The sequence below is a fragment of the Sus scrofa genome, chromosome 4 (assembly GCF_000003025.6).
Source record: "Sus scrofa isolate TJ Tabasco breed Duroc chromosome 4, Sscrofa11.1, whole genome shotgun sequence".
Lineage (NCBI taxonomy): Eukaryota > Metazoa > Chordata > Mammalia > Artiodactyla > Suidae > Sus > Sus scrofa.
Window position 1 is genome coordinate 109965712 of NC_010446.5, and position 10243 is coordinate 109975954.

A 10243-nucleotide genomic window follows, 5' to 3' on the forward strand; every position below is an offset into this window, starting at 1 on the left:
CTGGCGGACCATTCCAAGCAACAAAGAGGTGAAGGAGCCAGTGGAATCTTCTCGGTCCCTCTCATCTTCCTGTTGCATCTGCTGAGCATGTTCTCTGCTGTCAGTATTTTGTTTTCTTAGTCAAGGAAGAAGGCAAGCAGGAAAAGGGGCAGATGGTCCACAGGGGGAGGAACTGGCCCTGGAAAGTGTGGGTGGGGCCCGTGCCAACAAAATCTCTGGGTTCAGTTCTACCAAATCACGTGAGAGTTGGAAACTCATGCCTGGTGGGTCTGGACGTAAGAACAGCACTGCGGCTGCGCCACAGATGCATTGTCTTGGCGCTAGAATTTAGGAGCTGAGGGCGGAGCAGGGTGTCGCATAATAATGACAGCAGCAGCACAGGGGTGATGCTTCTTGAGAAACGACTGTAGCAGCCATTAGCTCCTTTAACCCCACCAGTGACTGCATGAGGCTGGGACCACTCTTGTCCGCATCACACAAATGAAGAAGTAGAGGCTCAGAGGAATTAATTAGCTATATGTCATTGAACTTAAGACCCTTTGGTGCTTGTACTTTCTTGAACTTAATGGAAAGGGACAATGGAAGGTTTTCACCCAACTAGGTCACCCATCTTCCTGACCACCAGCGCATCTGAGACATTGTTGACTGCACTTCCTGCTTTTAAGATGTGACACCGTGCAAAGTTATGCATCTTGGAATGAATGAAATAAGGCACACAGTCAAGAAGTGGAGGCCTTGAGTCCCAACCACTAATGCAGCCTGACTCCAGCATCCGACTCTCAACTACCACACGCTCCCAGAAAGATCCCGGGTTTGGGAGCCAGGGAACCTGGGTCTGAGGCCTGCGGCCACGTGTTACTCGTGAGTCTTTGGGGAAGTACACAACCTTTCTTGGCTTCTGGACCCGAAAAAAAGGATGAGGCTCCAACCTCAAGGGGTTGTCACGAGAATGAAATAACGCAGGGGGCACACTATGAACCCACCCACACGAGCTTCCCCTCCATATGAGAACACAGAGATATGGGCTCAAGCAGGAACAGAGGGGCACCCACCCACGGTCCCACCCTGGGCTGGTATGGAAGAAGCACGTGGGTGCCTGAGGATGCAAGGGGCTGGTGGGGGAGTTTTAGGTTTTTGGCTTTTCTTTTTAGGGCTGCACCCACGGCATATGGAAGTTTCCAGGCCAGGAATTGAATTGGAGCTGCGGCTGCCAGCTTATGCCACAGCCACAGCAACGTGGGATCTGAGCCACATCTGCGACCTACACCACAGCTCATGGCAACGCCGGATCTTTAACCCACTAAGTAAGGCCAGGGATCAAACCTGCATCCTCATGGATACTAGTCAGGTTCTTAACCCACTGAGCTGTAATGGGAACTCCAGTTTTAGGTTTTAAAGAGAGAGGGAAACAGAGAACCCCAGTGTGCTAACGTGTAGACGGGCTCTAGACAGAAGATCTATGACATCTGTCCTGATTTGAAAAAAAAAAATCTTTTAAAAATCAGTCTTGAAAATAAAAAGCCCAGCAGTGGACGAGTAAAGGCCTCACTCCCAGCTTTTCTTATTCACAAGAGGCCCATGGTGGTGACAGATGGGTCCTCGCGGCGTCTGCCCAAATCCTCTGACCTGGATTTTCTTAAACCTACTGTTTTCTCTTGTCTCAGACAGAAACACAAGGCATCAAGGGGGTCCAATTACCTGAGTTACCCACCAGACCGCCGAAGAGCCCTCGAAAGAAAAGTGATCAGAAACCTTTAATTACAGTCCCAACAGGATGCCTCTTTCCTGAGAACCAGAAACGTGCCTCTTTGCTCACAGCCCTCAGCGCGGCCCTGTGGAGGGTGGGCAGAAAAGCACTCCCACCAGGAACAAGTAGCAGGACACCTGAGATCACAGCAGAGGGTGCGCACGTGTCTGAAGACACATGGTGCTTCCATATGCTATTTATCCCCCCAACAACCTGGGATAAAATGCACTCTCATGATACAGACAGAGAAGCCCAAGCTAAGGGAAGGTAGCTACCACGTACGAGATCAACGGGCCGTGAAGCGGAGGAGGGGGGGATGCAAGCTGTGGTCTACCAGCCTCGGGAGTCCCTGCTCTATGGGCTTCTCGGTTTGCCCCCAGCGATGACACACGGAGAAGAGAACACGGGTAGGGCACACTGGGGTGACTGGAGGAGGCTTCAGCACCCTGGGCCACTCCAAGGCTATTCCAGGGATAAAGGCATCATTATTTCTGGGCCCCATGCCACCCACCTGGGGCCCTGGTTAGGAGGTTCTCGGATGCACGGCACGGAGCGCGACACGCGTGCATCTCATTCAGCAAGTCGCCAATGGAATGAGTCCGTCTAGTGCCACTCCCCGCCCCCAGCGGGGTCAGGGGCTCCCTCAGTTGACCAGGTCCTTTCCCAAAGCTGAAGACTTAATGCAGTTTGGGGAACCTGTCAAGGAGACTCCTTTCAGCTAAAGGAGTCCCCGAACTACTAGCAGGCAGGTTGTCTCAGAGGTGTGCCAGGACCGTGGACAGCAGCCACCAGGGCATTCTGGGAGCCAGCGCAGGGCTGCACAGCATGGGAGCACACTCGCTCCCCTTCCTGCAGACCCCCAGGAAGAGGGCGTCCATGTCCTCACGGAGTACTCACCTGGCGGCACCTGCTGGAGCCATCCTGCCAGGGGACTGCTCACGTCTCCTGAAAGGCAGTTTGGCAAGCACACTCCCGACCCGGAGTAGGATTCAAAACCACGGGAGCCCAGAAGCCTTATAATTAAAGAGACAAATACAACCAGCAGGAATTTGGGGTGTGGACCAGTGCATTCTATTGCAAGTGAAATAACAGGGGACAAATGAGTGGTGCACAGAATCCAATGGAAATTCTAATTAACCTGGTAATTAGAAACGATGGAATACAGAGAGAGGCAACTTGTTATCTTCAAATGAACAGTGAGTTGGCTCTGGAAGACAGAGTGGCAGCTCTGTGAGACAAATGCAGCTGAAACGATGACCCCAGGGCCTGGGAGCTGAGGTGGTACCTCCTCTGTCCCACGCTCACCTCACCCTCACTCCACAAGAGGCCTCAGAGCAAAAAGTGCTTTTGGTCTCAATTCCTGACTTGGGGACTCAGGCTGCCCAGGCCTCACCTGACCCAGAGCTACTCTCTAACAAAATATTCCTGATTTTTTTTTTCTTTTTAGGGCTGTACCTGCAGCATATGGAAGTTCCCATACCAGGGGTCGAATCAGAGCTGTAGCCCCAAGCCTACACCACAGCCACAGAAATGCCAGATCCGAGCCGCGTCTGTGACCTACATCTTAGCTCACACCAACACTGGATCCTTAACCCACTGAGCGAGGCCAGGGATCGAACCCACATTCTCACGGATGCTAGTTGGGTTAGTTACCACTGAGCCACAACAGGAACTCCCAAATATTCCTGATTCTAAACATGAGACTAATTTGGCTCAGTAACTCATCCTGTATCTGAACTTATGTCCTCACATGTGAGTTTTCTGTACACAGTGACTATTATATTTTTTAAAATAACTGGATTTATCCAGAGAAGAACAATGTTTTAATTTTTAAAGTTCCTCATAGGGGTGGGGGCTGGGGGGGGGAATTACCCAAAGACTGGATCTCTGCAAAATGACTGTCTGGGGAGCAAGCGTTTCTGGGAAGATTTCTTTATCCGCTGGGGGTGGGGCAGCAGTAACGCTTACATTCCAATTATCCACCCTCGCTATCAAAAATTTCCCCACTGGGATCATAGGTGGCTCAGAGATGCCAGCCAGCCTAGGACAGCAGGGCCCATTCCTCCAGGTGATTTCTCAGAGAAGAGAAGAGATGGAGAAGCAGGAGGAGTCAGATGCCAAGTTTCCCAGAACAGCCAAGGACGTAAGTGGCAGAGGCCGAGGGCGAGCAGAGCGAGCTCTCCAGGAAGCCCAGGAAGCAAGCAGCAGCCCTCAGGCAGCCATGGGGCAGCTGCTGTAAGTAACCTTGGGGTGTTGGCACTTTTGCTCTGGGGTCCAGGACCTCACCAGAAGCTGCGGCAGGTGCCTGGCACACCCTCTTAGCAGAGAAACCTGACACATCAGAGCTCCCACCAGTGACTGGCTGTCCTTGATTCTGCAGAGGCACAGATCTGCAGGGCAACCTCCAGTCTGCTCTGATGCCCCCTCCCTGCTCCGAGCACCAACCCCTGACTTGGACAAACTTAAGGGAATGAAGGTGGGAGAAGTCAGGATGAGAAAGAGAGACCCAACAGTAAGGCACCACGGTGGAGCCTGGGATCTACTTCAGGATTCCAGCCACCCTGGAACCACTAGTATTTATTTCCCAAAGCTTAGAAGTGAAGGTTCATTCATTCTCTACCAATTAGCCATTGGTGAAGGCTCAGGACTCTAGCTTAAAGAGCTAGATAGGTTTAGATAGCTTCATTTGGGTAAATGCCTAGGTTGTCAGCAATGTTTATTAAGAACTTATTATGGAAACGGGAGTTCCTGCTGTGGCACAAGGGGATTGGAGGTGTCTCTGCAGCGCTAGGATGCACGTTCAATCCCCGGCCCAAAACAATGGGTTAAAAGGATCAGACGGTTCTGAGGAGGTCACTACGGCGGCTTGGATCTGATCCCTGGCCTAGCAATTCCATATGCGGTGGCGCGGCCACGAAAGAACAACAACAACACAAACTTATTATGGAGACACATCACATAGTAAGAGCATGAAGTCTGGAATCTACCAGACCTGAGTGCAAATCCTCAGATTACCACTCACTACTGGTGGGACCTTGAGCAAATTATTTAACCTCTCTGAACCCCAAGGTCCACATCTGTAAACTTCTGAGAGCAATATCTGCCTCCTGGGACCATAGCGAAGGAGATGGTGTATTAATAAAGCACTTAGCACAGCGCAGAAACCTCAGTAAACCCGGGATGTTATCACCATGTGCCAAGCACGGCGTGAGCGGCTGGAACCCAGCACCCGCCCCTCCTGAAAGCTGGCAAAGCAGGCATTTCTCCACAGATCCCTGTCCCGCCTGCATTCGGGAGGTGCACTAACACAGATGTACCCGTGCCACTGGGCTTCCGACCCCTGGAAGCCTGGGACACCAGTCAGAGAAAGACCGATGTCAGAGGACTTTGTAGGAGCAGAGTGACATTGTGCCCCAGCCTGGAGCTCCAGATATTTTGCTGTGAGCACCTCTTGCAGCCCAGCCTAAGGGCGAGCAATAACTCAGACCTGGTTTTAGGGAGGCAAAAAAACCCTGAAATCCATCTTCCCTTTAAACTGTGCTGCTGCTTATCTTAGCAGCTTTGAAGGGATTAATGACGAATTGTCCTGCTGCAGCCAACCTGGACAGGAAGGCGCACGAGGAAGGGGAGCTGCACAGGCAGAAGGAACTCGCTTCTCAGGAATCCTCTCATCTGTGCGTTTATCATCCTTGGAAGTAGCTCTCAGGTCCAACTGAAAGGGCCATGATTCCAGAGTGCATGTACACACACACGTACACACACACACACACACACACTTCCAGGAGCAGTTCCAGTAGCAGGCTGGAGTCCCCTGGGTCAGCGTGACTTCTTTCTTGCTGCCCTGGGGATGCTCTTACTTCCTTTGCTCTTGAGATGCACACATCTTAGCTCAGCACCAGGCCTAGACACATTACAAGAGGGAGCCAGGGGCCAGCATCCATTAGGAAATGCATGAAACATGCTTGTTTCCTCTCCAGGACGGCCAGCCTAGCCTCCCCTGGATGGTTCTCTTGCAGCCCCCAACTCCATTACAAACAGGACAGGTGGGGGGACCTGATCAAAGGGCAGGGACCCTTCAGGTTCAGCAGGTGCTGCAACTAGGGTGCAGGCCACAGTCAGGAACAATCTGAAGGAGTCAAGGTCTGTGCTAGAGTCTCACCCTGGAGCCACTGCAGGCAGCTGAGGGCACCCAAGAGACCCAGCACAGTCCTGCCCACCCCTCCCCCCTCCCCCGCCATAGCACGGCTCTTACTCAGGCTTCCCCATTCAGGGTCTCCTGGGGGAGACCTGAGGGTTGGAAGTAGGTCAGTTTGACGCTGAGTTATGGGTCCTGTGAAACCACGTGGGCAGCCCTGCCCCTTTCATCTGTCTCCACACCTCCTCTCACACCAAGAAACAAGGACAGGAAGAGAAAGAATTCCTGCTGGCTGAGGCCCACAAGGAAAGGGGTGGGAAACTAACATTTCATGAGCATCTGCTATGTGCCTCACACTGGGCTCAAAAATAAGCCTGCAGAAAAGGTACCACCAGCATCTCTGCCTTACAACTGAGGAAACCCAGGCTCGAGAGGTAAAGTGACTTGCCCAAGGTCACTCCAGGCTGGCACGTGGCAGAGCACTGAATCCAGTTCTCACCAAAACCACACGGCCTTCCCCCACTTCCGCCTCTCATCCAACCTCCCTCCCGACCCGGCTCAGCCCTCTGGCCTTCCCCATGAAGTCAGAGCTTCAGGCCCCTCACCTGACAGCCAGGCAGCCTGAGCTCTGCTTAGCTCACTCTGGGGACTTGCTCACCTCCGGTCAGGGACTCTAAAACACCAGGAGCCCAGGTCATTGCCACTCACAGGTCCCGGTAGAGAACTCCATTCAACTCACAAACAGCGGACACACGACTCTGCATGTGACTCATGCCAAACATACTCACTCCCGTTGGAGCTGGTGGGCACCATTTCCCTTCTGCACTGAGTCACCCTCCAGGCTAAGCCGCAGGGATTTGCTGAAACTCACCACCTACTTAGCCACAGCTGCTCCATTCGGGGGAAAAAGCCAGCAGAGGAGCTGAGCCTCTGATGGTCCCTATGGATGGGCCAACGCCAAGGACACGCAGGCGTGACCTCAGAGCCCTTCCTGCCAGGTGATGGGTCCGCCTCACTGGACCGAGGGCTAGGCAAGCACAGCACGAGGTAGAAGGAGCCCCATGTTAACCTTCTCACACTCTGACCTTGTTCTTCAGACATCAGTCGGTAGGTTCAGCAGGGCGTGAGTGAAATTTTGATACTTTTTTTTTTCTTTTTTGGAGCCATTATGGGTTTTTCTCAGTTCCTGGAAGTTCCTGTTAATAGGGGCAGTGCCTTCTACACCCCTGACCTATCTCCCCAACCCAACCCAACCTGCCTCATGTTCACAGCTGAATTGCCCCCAAAATAGCTCCGGTTAGAAATTTCCTAATCCATAGGGACCATTAAAAATGCATCAAAGAAAGAAAGAAAGGAGTAGGAACAAATTATTTCAAAAAACGAACAAAAGACAAACTCCCCTTGACAGCGACTGGGTCCTGTAAAGTGAGCGGCCTTGGGATTTCTGAACCCTTGGCGCCCTGACACGGCTGTTCCTGTTCAGGCTTTAAAAGGAAAGTGCTGGAGGCCGCGCCCCTGCGGGAGCGGCCCTCCCCGCAGCACAGCGAGCGGCGCCTGAGAACCCGGAGCGCACAGGTATCGAGGAGGCAGAGGCCTGTCTCCCGAGACGGCGCCCCCTCCAGACCTGCACCCCGCGCACGTCCCCCCATCTCCGCCATTCTGTTCCCAGATGCGCTTCCCTCGAGGGAGGATGGGCTCCCCGCTAGCTCCGAATTCAGCGAGGACCAGCCCCGAGACTGGGAATTAAATATTCATCTCGGGCGTGAGCGCTCTGCTTCTCTTGCCAATGTTACTGTCAAGGTCATGGGCCTGAAGCCCAGCGGCTGAGGCTGGGGTCTCTAGCCACGCAGGAACCTCGCCGCAGGAACTGCGCCCTGGGCGCGCAGCTCCTGGCGGCGATTCTGGCCGGGTCTCCTTCCCGGTCCTTCGCGGGCGCTTGCCTCTGCAGCTCTGCCCCACTACCACCGGAGTTCTTGGGCCCTCCTGAGCCCCGGAAGCTGGAGCCTGATGTCCAACCCATGAGCTTGGCGCGGGGCACCCTCCGAAGCGCCGGAGGAGCTCGGGCCCCGGGGCTCCGTCGCCAGGCAACGGCAGCTGGAGTGGCGGGAGGAGCCCCGGGCCCGCGCCGGGCCGGGCGGATCCCTGAGCAGCGCCGCCTCGCACCTCGGTTCTTAGGCCTGGGGCGGGGCCGGAACAGCTGAAGTTGCGTTGGCTGGTCCCGTAAAGCCAAGCGGGGCGCGGCCGGCGACTCACCTGTCCCGCGTGTGCCGTCGTGCGGTCTTGGCCCTTGCCCTCTTGCCGAGCAGCCGCGGTCCCGACAGGTCGCGGGCACACAGCCCCTCCCACGGGCACTGCGAGTGTGGCGGCGACGGGCCCCGGCCCAGGCTGGGAGGGCACCCGGAGCGGCGCGCCGGCGCACGCGACTCTGCTCGCTCCTCACTCCCTCCCTCGCCGCCGGTCCCGGCCGGTCTCCCGCCCGCGGCGCGCTGGGGCCTCGGGGGAGCGGTCGGGGAGCCCAGGTGCCGCCGCCGAGGGAGCGCGTGAGGCTGCAGGCGTCGGGGCCGACTGCCGCCCTCCCCGCGCCCTGGCCGCGCCGGCTCTGCGGAGCGGAACCGAGTGGGGCGGAGCGCAGCGCGCACTGTTCCCTCGCTTTGCGAAAGGCCACCCTGGTGGCGGGGCGCCGTGACGCAGGCTTGACTCACGCGCGGGCCCGCGTCAATGCGAGGCTCTGGGGCCGCGAGCGAGGCTCTGATGGCCGACGGAAGCGGAGGGGGTGGGCAGCGAGCGGGAGGCGGCGGGGGGTGGGGGGGGCTGCCCGGGAGAAGCCTCCTGAAGCCCCTGACCAAGGGACTCAGATCCTGAAGCAGCATTACCAGGATCTGCCCTTAGAGAGGAATGGGGTCCCCATGGCCAAGGCCCTCCTGAGCGCTGGGCCTCCCTACCTTCATCGTTTCAGGTCCGTATCTTGAACTCAGCCAAAGTGGTTATTCCTCCGCCCTGGCCACCTCCACCTCCACTGCCTTTGTTCGCGCTCTTCTCACTGTCCCACTCCACTGTCGTTCCATCCTGTCATTCTGCAAGATCCTTACCAGCCGTTCGACTCCTAAATACATCACCCAACTATTGAGCTCCTACTGTTTGACTGGCGCTGCAGGGGTTGAGAAGATCACCCCTCTGGGACATGAGGGCATGGAAGCCAGGGAGAGGCAGAGTGGGGTTTAGCCAGGAAGTCACAGTTCAAGACAGAGGGATGGAAGAACCTTACAAGAGGAGGAAAGTGAGAGAAAGGAGAAGGAAATTGACTGAGCTGCGAGCAGGCCTGATGAAGGAGGTGAGACAGGATCCCAGCCTTAAAGGGCAGACAGGATTTCAATGGAAAGGGGGAAGGATGACCTTTACAGAGGGGACAGCTGACAAAGATGCAAGAGAGTGGAGAAGGTGTGCAGGTGGGATGGTTGCCTGACCTGGAAAGAGCGGGCTGTTAGGAGGTGCAGTCAGACTGGGAGTAGAAGCCATCCCTCGGGGCCTTGGAGGGCGGTGTGGGGTCTGGAATGAAGTATCTTAGCTCTAGAGGACACCTTGGACTTAGAGGCAGGGGTCTGGGAGGGATGGACATGGAGGCTGCATCGGTTGTCCTACTGAAAGGCAATAGGGAGTTCCCGTTGTGGCTCATTGGGTTAAGAACCTGGCATAGTGTCCGTGAGGATACGGGTTCATCAGTGGGCTAAGGATCTGGCATTGCCACAAGCTACAGTGTAGGTTGACGATGCAGTTCAGATCCCTTGTTACAGTGATGTAGGCTGGCAGCTGCAGCTCCAATTTTGTTTTTTTTTTTTGTTTTTTTTTTTGTCTTTTTGCTATTTCTTTGGGCCGCTTCCGAGGCATATGGAGGTTCCCAGGCTAGGGGTCGAATCGGAGCTGTAGCCCCCGGCCTACGCCAGAGCCACAGCAACGCGGGATCTGAGCCACGTCTGCAACCTACACCACAGCTCACGGCAACGCCGGATCGTTAACCCACTGAGCAAGGCCAGGGACTGAACCCACAACCTCATGGTTCCTAGTCGGATTCGTTAACCACTGCGCCACGATGGGAACTCCTGCAGCTCCAATTTGACCTTTAGCTCAGAAACTTCCATATGCTGCAGGTGTGGCCATAAAGAGAAAAGAAAAAAAAAAAAAAAAAAAAAGGGAAGGAAGAAAGAAAGAAAGCCAGTAGGGTCATTGTCATGAATTCTGAAGGCTCTGAGATTTTACCCTTGCATCTGACATAAGACTCCTGAACCAGAGACAAAGGACTTTTTCACTCATAGCACAGCAGGTAGCATGAGTTTAGCATTCAAATTAATTTCTCTAGCCTACAG

The 10243-nt window shown here is 55.0% G+C and overlaps 1 protein-coding gene across 2 annotated transcripts in view; it reads right to left on the minus strand.

Annotated features, from left to right (window-relative positions):
* SLC6A17 (solute carrier family 6 member 17) overlaps positions 1–8524 on the minus strand; it is a 55083-nt gene extending 46559 nt beyond the window's left edge. The window contains exon 1 of one of the 2 annotated variants that reach the window (XM_021090051.1): positions 8136–8524. The gene's annotated coding sequence lies outside the window, so the exon portion shown is untranslated. Of the gene's footprint in view, positions 1–6540; positions 6731–8135 lie in introns of those variants that run through there. The other variant, XM_001929323.5, reaches the window with a different exon arrangement.